This window comes from Schistocerca nitens, chromosome 7, assembly GCF_023898315.1.
Source record: "Schistocerca nitens isolate TAMUIC-IGC-003100 chromosome 7, iqSchNite1.1, whole genome shotgun sequence".
Classification (NCBI taxonomy): Eukaryota; Metazoa; Arthropoda; class Insecta; order Orthoptera; family Acrididae; genus Schistocerca; species Schistocerca nitens.
This window is the reverse complement of record NC_064620.1, coordinates 223624071-223635980: the sequence shown is the minus strand read 5'-3', so window position 1 is coordinate 223635980 and position 11910 is coordinate 223624071.

Here is an 11910-nt window from a genome sequence, read left to right as displayed (position 1 = left end):
TAAGTGTAGTCGCTTTTATCTCCTTTCCCATCTTCGTGTTCTACGGTTCTGACACTGGCGCGTATGACATTAGTAGTTTTTGCGGCCTAAAACAATAAAAACCAAACAACAAAAGAGAATGCAAATGATATATGGTTTTCGTGAGCCAACTATGAGTAACCGTAAAATATATTCGCAAAGTATTTCCGCACAACAGAACGGCATTTGAAGATAAAGTGATGTTTAGTTGGACAACCAAACTCTCAGTAACATTCTTTGATTGCAGATGACAAGCTACCAATATCCAATAATCTGCAGAATGCCCTACACTGCCCAATGACGTAAAATTAAGGTAATGACAACATTACACAGAAACAGTTATTAGGCCTAGTTTTCGTTAGAATAATTATCCCTCAAAATATGTTTACATTTTACAGAATTGACGACGGCAAAAAGGTGCTGAAGCACATACAGGGTGTTTCAAAAATGACCGGTATGTTTGAAACGGCAATAAAAACTAAACGAGCAGCGATAGAAATACACCGTTTGTTGCAATATGCTTGGGACAACAGTACATTTTTAGGCAGACAAACTTTCGAAATTACAGTAGTTACAATTTTCAACAACAGATGGCGCTGCGGTCTGGGAAACTCTATAGTACGATATTTTCCACATATCCACCATGCGTAGCAATAATATGGCGTAGTCTCTGAATGAAGTTACCCGAAACCTTTGACAACGTGTCTGGCGGAATGGCTTCACATGCAAATGAGATGTACTGCTTCAGCTGTTCAATTGTTTCTGGATTCTGGCGGTACACCTGGTCTTTCAAGTGTCCCCACAGAAAGAAGTCACAGGGGTTCATGTCTGGCGAATAGGGAGGCCAATCCACGCCGCCTCCTGTATGTTTCGGATAGCCCAAAGCAATCACACGATCATCGAAATATTCATTCAGGAAATTAAAGACGTCGGCCGTGCGATGTGGCCGGGCACCATCTTGCATAAACCACGAGGTGTTCGCAGTGTCGTCTAAGGCGGTTTGTACCGCCACAAATTCACGAAGAATGTCCAGATAGCGTGATGCAGTAATCGTTTCGGATCTGAAAAATGGGCCAATGATTCCTTTGGAAGAAATGGCGGCCCAGACCAGTACTTTTTGAGGATGCAGGGACGATGGGACTGCAACATGGGGCTTTTCGTTTCCCCATATGCGCCAGTTCTGTTTATTGACGAAGCCGTCCAGGTAAAAATAAGCTTCGTCAGTAAACCAAATGCTGCCCACATGCATATCGCCGTCATCAATCCTGTGCACTATATCGTTAGCGAATGTCTCTCGTGCAGCAATGGTAGCGGCGCTGAGGGGTTGCCGCGTTTAAATTTTGTATGGATAGAGGTGTAAACTCTGGCGCATGAGACGATACGTGGACGTTGGCGTCATTTGGACCGCAGCTGCAACACGGCGAACGGAAACCCGAGGCCGCTGTTGGATCACCTGCTGCACTAGCTGCGTGTTGCCCTCTGTGGTTGCCGTACGCGGTCGCCCTACCTTTCCAGCACGTTCATCCGTCACGTTCCCAGTCCGTTGAAATTTTTCAAACAGATCCTTTATTGTATCGCTTTTCGGTCCTTTGGTTACATTAAACCTCCGTTGAAAACTTCGTCTTGTTGCAACAACACTGTGTTCTAGGCGGTGGAATTCCAACACCAGAAAAATCCTCTGTTCTAAGGAATAAACCATGTTGTCTACAGCACACTTGCACGTTGTGGACAGCACACGCTTACAGCAGAGAGACGACGTACAGAATGGCGCACCCACAGACTGCGTTGTCTTCTACATCTTTCACATCACTTGCAGCGCCATCTGTTGTTGAAAATTGTAACTACTGTAATTTCGAAAGTTTGTCCGCCTGAAAATGTACTGTTGTCCCAAGCATATTGCAACAAACGGTGTATTTCTATCGCTGCTCGTTTAGTTTTTATTGCCGTTTCAAATATACCGGTCATTTTTGAAACACCCTGTACGAATAAGCATATATGAAAAAGCAGATGTTCGCATAACTGGATCTTATACCCGTAATTTACTCGATTATCTGTAGCACGTGTGGTCGCAATAGATATTTTACTTACGAAAAGAGCGGAGAAATCAGTAGGATTATATGACACAGTCATCGCGTAAAGAAGGGTAGGAATTGAGTAACGAGAGTCAGCAGATCAGAAAACAGAACACTTTCTTATATGGTTCCTTATCCTTATAGTCACTTCGTTGTCTGTCTGTCTCTCCAGCTATTAAAAACGGTTGGACGTAACAAGTTGAAATTTATGTTACCTACTAAAATCTACAGTTCCTTCCCGGTGTAAAATGTTGAACTTTATAACTTAATGAGTCCAAAGAGACACTAATTTATGTCATATATTTAGATACTCGCAAATTCACTCATCGGGAATTATAGGGTACTTCCTGTTGATCTAGAATCATGAAATTTGGCAAGATGCAATGTTTAACAGTTAATATGAAGGAAAAACTGAAAATTGTTAATTTGAAATTATATCACGCAAAACATTATTGTTTTTTATTTTGTTATTCAACTTCAAACTTAAAATGAAAACGTTCTCGAAAGTCTTGGAATTCCAGGGACCGATGTCTTGCCAGTGTCAGTGTCGATAAGAGGCAAAAATCTTCGAGATTCTCGATTCCCAGTATGGATGAACTGTCTATATCCGTAAGTAAATTTTCACGAAATTCTCAGAGCGCGAGTCCTACGGGCAGGTGGCAAATTTTTTTTAGTTTCTCTGCGGTATTTGAGCTTTGGCTTAAACGCTGCTGGCGGAAGAGCGAACACCGTGGAGAGAATGAGCATGCACGGCACGTTCCGCAAACTAGACGGGTGTCTGCGGTCTCTGGGTATCGTTCCCTCAGCCAAAGTTTCAGGGGTCGACGTTGGGGAGTGGGGAGGGTGGGAGGGGGGAGGGGAGAGGGAAGGGGCGGCTGGGTGGGGGGAAGGGATTGTGGCGAAGGGTGGGGGTTAGGCTACTGGCAGAGATGGTGTGGGGGCTGACGGAAGTGACCGAGGGAGGAGAAGGAAGATTATGTGTGTGTATGTGTGTGTGTGTGTGTGTGTATGTGAGAGAGAGAGTGATAAAGGGGGGGGGGGGGAGGGCCAGAGTGACGGCAGTGAGTGGTGGGAGGTGGAACGTGTGCAGCAAACCGCTGAGGCTGCCCGCCTGAGCGGACAGCTAACGACGCGGTCGCCTGCAGTGTAGCCTGCAGAGTGTGGCCTACACTCTACACTCTACAGCCCCCCTCGATGACCAGTCCAGCCCAGACGCAGTGGCGCCAGCTGAAGAGCAGACCGGCGAGAGGCCACTCCATACTACCGCCTACTGTTCGTTGCGTCCCACTGCTGTACCGATGGTGGTTATCGCTGAAACAATCAGTTTTCTGTTACACCGTTTTTTATTCATCTCCAGTTTAGCCTGACTGTTAAAAGCGCTCAAAATAACTGGTTACGCAGATAACTGATTTTTCGGTTTATTACTGCTATTATTTCCAATAATTAGCTTGGACATCGAACAAATGTTTAACCAGACTACTGAAACCGCTCAAAATAAACGGTTTCTGAAATAAGCGATTTTTAGGTTTTTTTGTTGGTATTATATCAAGCAATTAAAGTGGACACCTAACAAATGTTGAAATAATCCAAGACTCTCTCAGATTTTTGGATTATACGTTTCAAGATAGAATCAAAATATGAAATAGGAAAGTAAGCGGTCCACGGTTTGTCGTTTTTCTCGAAAGGTAACGATTCTAGTTTTTATGAAACCCCGCTATAAAATCATGTCGTAATCGAGAATCGTACTACTATTTGGGCATTAGCAATAGTGCTAAATTGTGAAAACTGAAGTTGGAGGACTCTGTTTTTTGTGTTAAAATGTCTGTTTCAAAGAGATACATGCAGATAAACACATATTATGTAGACACAGGCAGCAGATGAGCTATTTTCTATTTTTATCGTAAACTGTGAGTGAATTATTGTCTAAGCAATGATAGATCATGTGTGGGTTTTACTGCACGTGCACGTGCGTCGTCTAATAGGCCATGCCACACGGCAACAGGTATATCATTCACGATGAAAGAGAACGTCAGCCGCATGAGGGCACTGAAATAACCCAATGGCGACAAGTGAAAATTTGTGCCGGAACGGGACTCGAACCCGCGTTTCCCAATCGCTTCGGCTATCCGGGAGCGCTTCCAGTCCAACCTAAACTTGTCACACACAACTTCCGTAGCACCCGAGTCTACTTTCGTCATTGCTCATAGCATTTCACATAATTTCTGTAAGAGGTCGGACCTATGATGCATCCACATTAAAGATATTATAAGTGTGGTGTCTGTTCTTTCGGACATCTCCGAAAGAACAGATACCTTACATATGATAGAAGATACGTAATAGTCTCAGTAATTCTGTACCAGTTCTTATGTCACCTGTTTGTTTCTCAATGTCTTATTATAATAGCTCTGACCGCCACTTTTTGGTAACAATCTAATATTTCTAAGCAATGGAAATTTTACAAACAAACATTACTCATTTATAAACAATATTTTATTTAAAAACCAAAAGTTTTCAGCGCCGCTGATCCGGCAAATTGATATACCGTTTATTTGAATTAGGTTATTAGTGAAATAAAGAAAAGCTTGTTATAGCTGAGACCAAACAAATACCGTAAAATACTGGTTATTCAGACCTATAATTTCAGTATCCGTTTTAGCCGGTCGTTTTCCCATTTGTACACTCCAGGTTATAACATGCCTGTCGGTATGCGTTTCCTACCTAATATGTTCCAAAATACACGATTAAAAACCCGGGGCTCATATCTCGGGTTCTGTTGGTGATAAAAAGATAGGGTCAAGTAAGTGTCTCGCTCGGGCATGGGTGTGTGTGTGTGTGTGTTGTCCTTAGCGTAAGTTAGTTTAAGCTAGATTAAGTAGTGTATAAGCTTAATGACCGATGGCCTCAGCAGTTTGGTCCCATAAGACCTTACCACAAATTTCCAATTTTCCAATTTCCAGTAAGTGTTTTGTACAGCCCATGGGCAAGGAACCATTTGAGTACCCAATAGAAGGATCGTCTTAGAGTTTGATGTGGTCTACAGTCGGTATTAAGGGACATGAGGAGGCGCCAATAGTTCATGGGTGCATAGGTGGTTCCTCAGAAAACCGCAAAAAAAGGTTTTTTGTCATTTCTTTGTACCAAACGGAGCCGCTGGTTTCAAGGCAGCTATGGGTGAAATAATTGTGATATATTCCTAAGATCTCGGTCTCGAACAATCTTGAAAATATGTCTGACATTTTTATCATTTTCTGAGGTACAGAGGTTCAAATTTACCCTACTTCTGTAAGAAAAATGCGCACGTGAAATTTGGTATATAGTGAACTCTAACGGTAAATTCTCTAGGCATTTATCTAGAAGCGCCATCTTATCGTTTTCGAAAATAATGAGAGAGTCTATGACAATGTGAACGAAGAAGGGCGAGATGGTGAAAGTGAGAAGAGACAGCAGCAGTGGTAACGCATGAATAATATAGTAGTGGTAAGAGAGAGGAAGAGGCAGGCAGTGACACTGACAGGAGACAGTAGTAGTTAGACAGAACGAAGGAGACAGTGGCTGTGAAACAGGGAACAGTGACAGAGCAACACAAAGAGATAATGAGAATGAATTGGGCTGAATGACTGAATGAGAATGGAGAAGTGGAGTGGACAACTGTGGGCAACTTAAAACGATTGACTCATGGGTGTGAGCGTGTTACAGATAGGAAGGCAATTGGGAGTCAGAAGAGACTTGCACGCTAAAAAGAACGCTAATATGTTCGCATGCCAACATTTTTCGGATAATTTTTAAAGGCACTGAGGAACATATAATGAGGCACCAGTCTTCATTCAGAAAAGGATATTCGCCTTTTTTGTGCTCTGATAGGAGCATTTTACCAGTGCTTTCAGTAATATTTATACATTGACTTATCCAGTGTACCAATGTTGGTCATCTGTGGATAAAACTGAAGATATGTGTGCACAGTCCTAATCCAATAACGTTGTGCATCCCTAATTCACTCAGTGTCGGCTTCACTGGCACGTATGAGGAGCATAGAAATGTCTGCAGGAGTTGAGTATATGAAGATATTGTGGTATTTCCAAGACTGTACAGTTCGAGGACTCACTAAGTACCAAATAAGAACATTTCTTCATTATATCTGCAGTTGTCTTAATTACTCGGTAAAAAGAGAAACCAGTGTCTTCATTATATCTTCTGTTTTCTAAATCACTCAGGTAACTGGTTTACGTTGTATATGACCTTCAAAGTCCCAGTGTTTTTTACGTCCGCACAAATGAACGTTCGAATGAAGCATCTTGATGTGCGAAATATGATTGTGAGGGCGGAATATGTAAGCAATGAAGGTCAGGAGACCACGACGTCTTAATACCTCCCTCCTTCTGACAAAATTTTTGTCTGCGGAAAACATTGACAAAGTCATGCAAAAATTGTTCTTTTAGATTTTCCAATAAACTTTTCTCATCCATTCTTAACAATTTTAGTGTAGGAGTGACATAGGATTTGTAGGATCTGACTGCATTTCCAACTGTTACTTGATGAGTTTGTAGATCTTAGTAATTTTTTGTACCTTCATTGTCGTCTCGTCATATTGTGGTTCTCCCCACACTCTTCTGTTGTGTAGCAGTGTCGTGACATATGAAATGTCCATGCTGCACGTTGTCCTCCTGAAATCCAACCTGGTTGCAATCTGCATTTCCAGTGTGGCGTTGGTCTTCATGTTGTTGTTATTGCCCTAAGTGCTTTCTCAACATGTCTGTACCCTCTCTGTCGCTATCTCGAAGCATCTGGTGTAAAGGGAGCTGGTGATTGGTGTTGGTGGCGATGTCCCTCTGATGCGTAGAAATATTTACAATTTTTGTTTTACATATATTTGTTATTTACAAAAAAAGCTCTGATTTTATATAATTCAAAAATTTTCTGATAGTGGCAAAAATTATTAGATAGATATAGTTCTTTACTCTAATTATGTCCTACAACTTCTTCATTCTTTTAATTGTTGTGTACCATTTATTGTTTGTGTGCATCTTGTAGTGTACTTGATTCTACAAGATATTGTTAATGTGTATTGTGTCTCTTTTTCTTTTATTTAATGTGTTATTTTGTTGATCTATTAATTTAACTTTTATATAGTGGTTAGTATAAGATAGGGTGGACGTCACTTTGTCTAACCTCTTCCGCATTTTTCAATTCAATCTTTACGTTTTGCAGTGTTTGGTGGCTTAACTTCTACATCTGGTTTCTCTTTGCTGTGTTGTTCTTGTCTTTGTGGACCATAATTTCGTCGGTAATTATTCGCGCTCTGGTCTCGACAGTTGCTGTTTCTAACATCGTGACCTCTTTCAAAGTACCCTTGACCGTTGGCATTTTGATTCCTAAATCCATATCCGCCACTGTATGAGTGTCCATTACCGTTCCTATTTCGGTACCAATTATTCTGGTTATCGTTTCTATGCCAATTGTCTCTATTGTGCCACTGTCCTTGTCTGTTAAATTGCCTGAAATTATTGGTGTTAGGATTACGATTATTATTATTATTGGAATATTTGTTCCTAGTCCTCTCCTTTTTCTGTTCCCTTTCCTTTCTTTTTTCTTTCACCTCGTCTTCTTTAAACATAAATTCAAGTTCCCTTAAAACCTCTTTGAATTCTTCGGTATTTTCATTTTTTCCTACTGTCGCCTGTTGATACTTTACAGGTAATTTCATTCTACATAGACGTATCATCTCTCCGTTACTATATGGTTTGTCTAGGCATTGATTCTTTTTGTCCATTGTATCAAAGAATTTTACCACGCTTTTCTCTCCTGAGTTTTCATATGGTGTCATCTGAAGTAACTCGTATTTAATTTTGTTTTGCGCCTCCTTGGACCAATATCTTTCGAGAAATGCTGTTCTGAACTGTAGGTAAGACGTAAAGGTAGCCACGATCTTTTGCATCACGTCTGCTACTGTCCCTGACATGTGTGCACAAATGAAGTCAAGTTTGTGAGCTACGCTCCAGTGGTATGGTAAGCTTACTTGAAACTGGTCGATGAATGTGCGTGCATGCAAGCTACCGCCTTCTTCCTTGATATGTTGAAATTTTCTATCTGTAAGGAAGCAGTCTGTATCATATCTACTCATAAATACGGTTTGTGGCTGATTCATGGACTCAAATAATCTGCCATTGCTTGTGTCGTCGTGTTTATTCTCTGGTAATCTACGGCCTGTCTGCCTATTCTCAATTTCCTGACTCATATCCGCGTCATATCGTATCATTGGTGAACAAAAGTGTTGTTCGTGTGTTTCTACTCTCGTCGTTCGTGGTATAGTACCTGTGCTGCTATTATGTTGTGTCATTGGATTTACTGGTTCAGTTGCCTGTTTTTCGATTGGTATCGGTTGAATGTATGTGTTCCGTTTTTCTGGGTACTGTGCCTGGTCCTGTGACATGTCATGTATTACTTTAATCGGGGTTTTCTGTTTCGATTTCTGCGCGAATGTTACGTCTAGCCTTGGTTCTACTTGAACTTTCTTAGACGGCGCGTGTTCGTGTACTGAATTAATGCTTGACGCGTCAGTTGTTTCGCTACAGGTGTAATCGGTCTCGATCTTTTCTTCGATAGTTTGTATCAACTCTATTCGAAGCTTTTCAAACTGATCTTTGTTTTTAAGTTCTGTTTTATTAATACTCTGATCATACTTTTTCAGTGCAACCTTTGCGACCTTGCTTTGAATTGCTTCTTCTTCCGAAATTTGTATTGCTGTTCGAGTGGCTTTTTTCGTAAAACGTTCCACCTTTTTGTCAACGTTTACGATGCACAATTGGACCTTGTCCACGTCAGTGCGTAATTGCTGCTGACCTTGTGTTAGTACTTGAATTCTTTCTCTAGATTCTTTCGCGTCTTTGCTTATCTGTGTGATCTGACTATCCATTCTAGCGATCCCTTCTTCCATCTGAATTTCGACCTGTTGGATCTGTGTCTTAATCACCTGATTATCCTGTTTCAATTCCTGATACTGTTTTGTCATCTGTGTATTAATATTCTGATTATGTTTCGTCATACTAGCGTTCATTTTTTGTAACATCTCCATGTTGCGTCCTGTCCTGTAACACTACCTTCTGCTGAACTACGTATTCTCGATCTATTGTTTTCTACTCGGTCAGCTACGTCGTTTACTGGGCTATGCTGTGGCGTTTCTAAGTTTGATAACTGCAATAACCCGTGCTGTCTGTGTTGAGGACTAGTTGCGTTTGTCATTGAACCATTACGTGGCGCAAACAACTCCGCATTCTGCCCTCTCTGTTGTGTATGTCTTATGTTTGCAGGTACAGTTGCGTCTGTTACGGAACCTTTTCGTGGCGCTCGTATCTCCGCAAAATTCGGTGTCTGCTGTTGGGGCATATTTAGAATGTGTACGATAGGTTCGACGTATTCTAAATGTTTCCCCTCTTCCTCTCTGTTTAATTCTCTTTGAACGTTAGCTAACTGCCGGATCATTGAATGTATTGACGCGTATTCTGTCCTTGAATATGCGGCAAACAAACGCATTTCCTGTGCTCATTTCGCTTCTAATCTTAGCCATTTCCTACGTGGGCTGTCCATTTCTGGCTCAGAATGTGCCCTACCTGGAATTTCATATTCTGGAAGTTCGATGTTCTCATCCCTTCGATTCCCATCTGTCTGATCTGTCTCAATTTTATCCCAGTCTAACTGAGCCTGCTGATTCTGCAGCTACCCGACTGTCCTATTCTCTGATTCACCGTCTGTCCTACACTCCTGGAAATGGAAAAAAGAACACATTGACACCGGTGTGTCAGACCCACCATACTTGCTCCGGACACTGCGAGAGGGCTCTACAAGCAATGATCACACGCACGGCACAGCGGACACACCAGGAACCGCGGTGTTGGCCGTCGAATGGCGCTAGCTGCGCAGCATTTGTGCACCGCCGCCGTCAGTGTAAGCCAGTTTGCCGTGGTATAAGGAGCTCCATCGCAGTCTTTAACACTGGTAGCATGCCGCGACAGCGTGGACGTGAACCGTATGTGCAGTTGACGGACTTTGAGCGAGGGCGTATAGTGGGCATGCGGGAGGCCGGGTGGACGTACCGCCGAATTGCTCAACACGTGGGGCGTGAGGTCTCCACAGTACATCGATGTTGTCGCCAGTGGTCGGCGGAAGGTGCACGTGCCCGTCGACCTGGGACCGGACCGCAGCGACGCACGGATGCACGCCAAGACCGTAGGATCCTACGCAGTGCCGTAGGGGACGGCACCGCCACTTCCCAGCAAATTAGGGACACTGTTGCTCCTGGGGTATCGGCGAGGACCATTCGCAACCGTCTCCATGAAGCTGGGATACGGTCCCGCACACCGTTAGGCCGTCTTCCGCTCACGCCCCAACATCGTGCAGCCCGCCTCCAGTGGTGTCGCGACAGGCGTGAATGGAGGGACGAATGGAGACGTGTCGTCTTCAGCGATGAGAGTCGCTTCTGCCTTGGTGCCAATGATGGTCGTATGCGTGTTTGGCGCCGTGCAGGTGAGCGCCACAATCAGGACTGCATACGACCGAGGCACACAGGGCCAACACCCGGCATCATGGTGTGGGGAGCGATCTCCTACACTGGCCGTACACCACTGGTGATCGTCGAGGGGACCGTCATCGAACCCATCGTTCTACCATTCCTAGACCGGCAAGGGACCTTGCTGTTCCAACAGGACAATGCACGTCCGCATGTATCCCGTGCCACCTAACGTGCTCTAGAAGGTGTAAGTCAACTACCCTGGCCAGCAAGATCTCCGGATCTGTCCCCCATTGAGCATGTTTGGGACTCGATGAAGCGTCGTCTCACGCGGTCTGCACGTCCAGCACGAACGCTGGTCCAACTGAGGCGCCAGGTGGAAATGGCATGGCAAGCCGTTCCACAGGACTACATCCAGCATCTCTACGATCGTCTCCATGGGAGAATAGCAGCCTGCATTGCTGCGAAAGGTGGATATACACTGTACTAGTGCCGAAATTGTGCATGCTCTGTTGCCTGTGTCTATGTGCCTGTGGTTCTGTCAGTGTGATCATGTGATGTATCTGACCCCAGGAATGTGTCAATAAAGTTTCCCCTTCCTGGGACAATGAATTCACGGTGTTCTTATTTCAATTTCCAGGAGTGTATTCTCAGGTTCACCTTCTCTCCTATTCTCAATAATCTCGTTTACTTGCTGTCTATCTGGTTGATTCTCCCCCATCTTGTCTACTTGCTGTCTCTCACATAATCTTTTGGCTTGTGCTCTCGTTAACATGGAAATTCTTTCAACACACCACAACCCTATCTACAAAACTGTACGACCACTTACCAGTTGGTTAAACCAACAGCAACAACAACGTCGTGACTTCTCGGCTAATGTCCTGTCTGCTCTGCTACAGTCTACAATCTTTACCTGTGCACTTGCAAAGGAAGAAAAATGTTATTTCTTCATTCTAATTTATGTAATTCTGTGTCACACTGCGTCTCTGCGTCACTGTACGTCTGTGCCTATCACCTGAAAATTCTATGCCCTTACAGCTACACAAAATAGTAAAAAATGCAAAATTTTCCAACACAATAACACACGCCCTATTGCCTACAATTCTGCTTTCTTCACTACCTGTATCTATTTTGGTCCCAATCTTTGCAAATAGCTATTTAATACATGAAAGAAAGTTCTTCAAAGTGCTACTGCTGTGACCTGCCATACCTAACTATCCTGACACTTTCCTATCCTGGTAGCTTACCTATTTTACCTATCCTGGCAGCTTACCTATTTTACCTATCCTGGCAGCTTACCTATTTTACCTATCCTGGCAG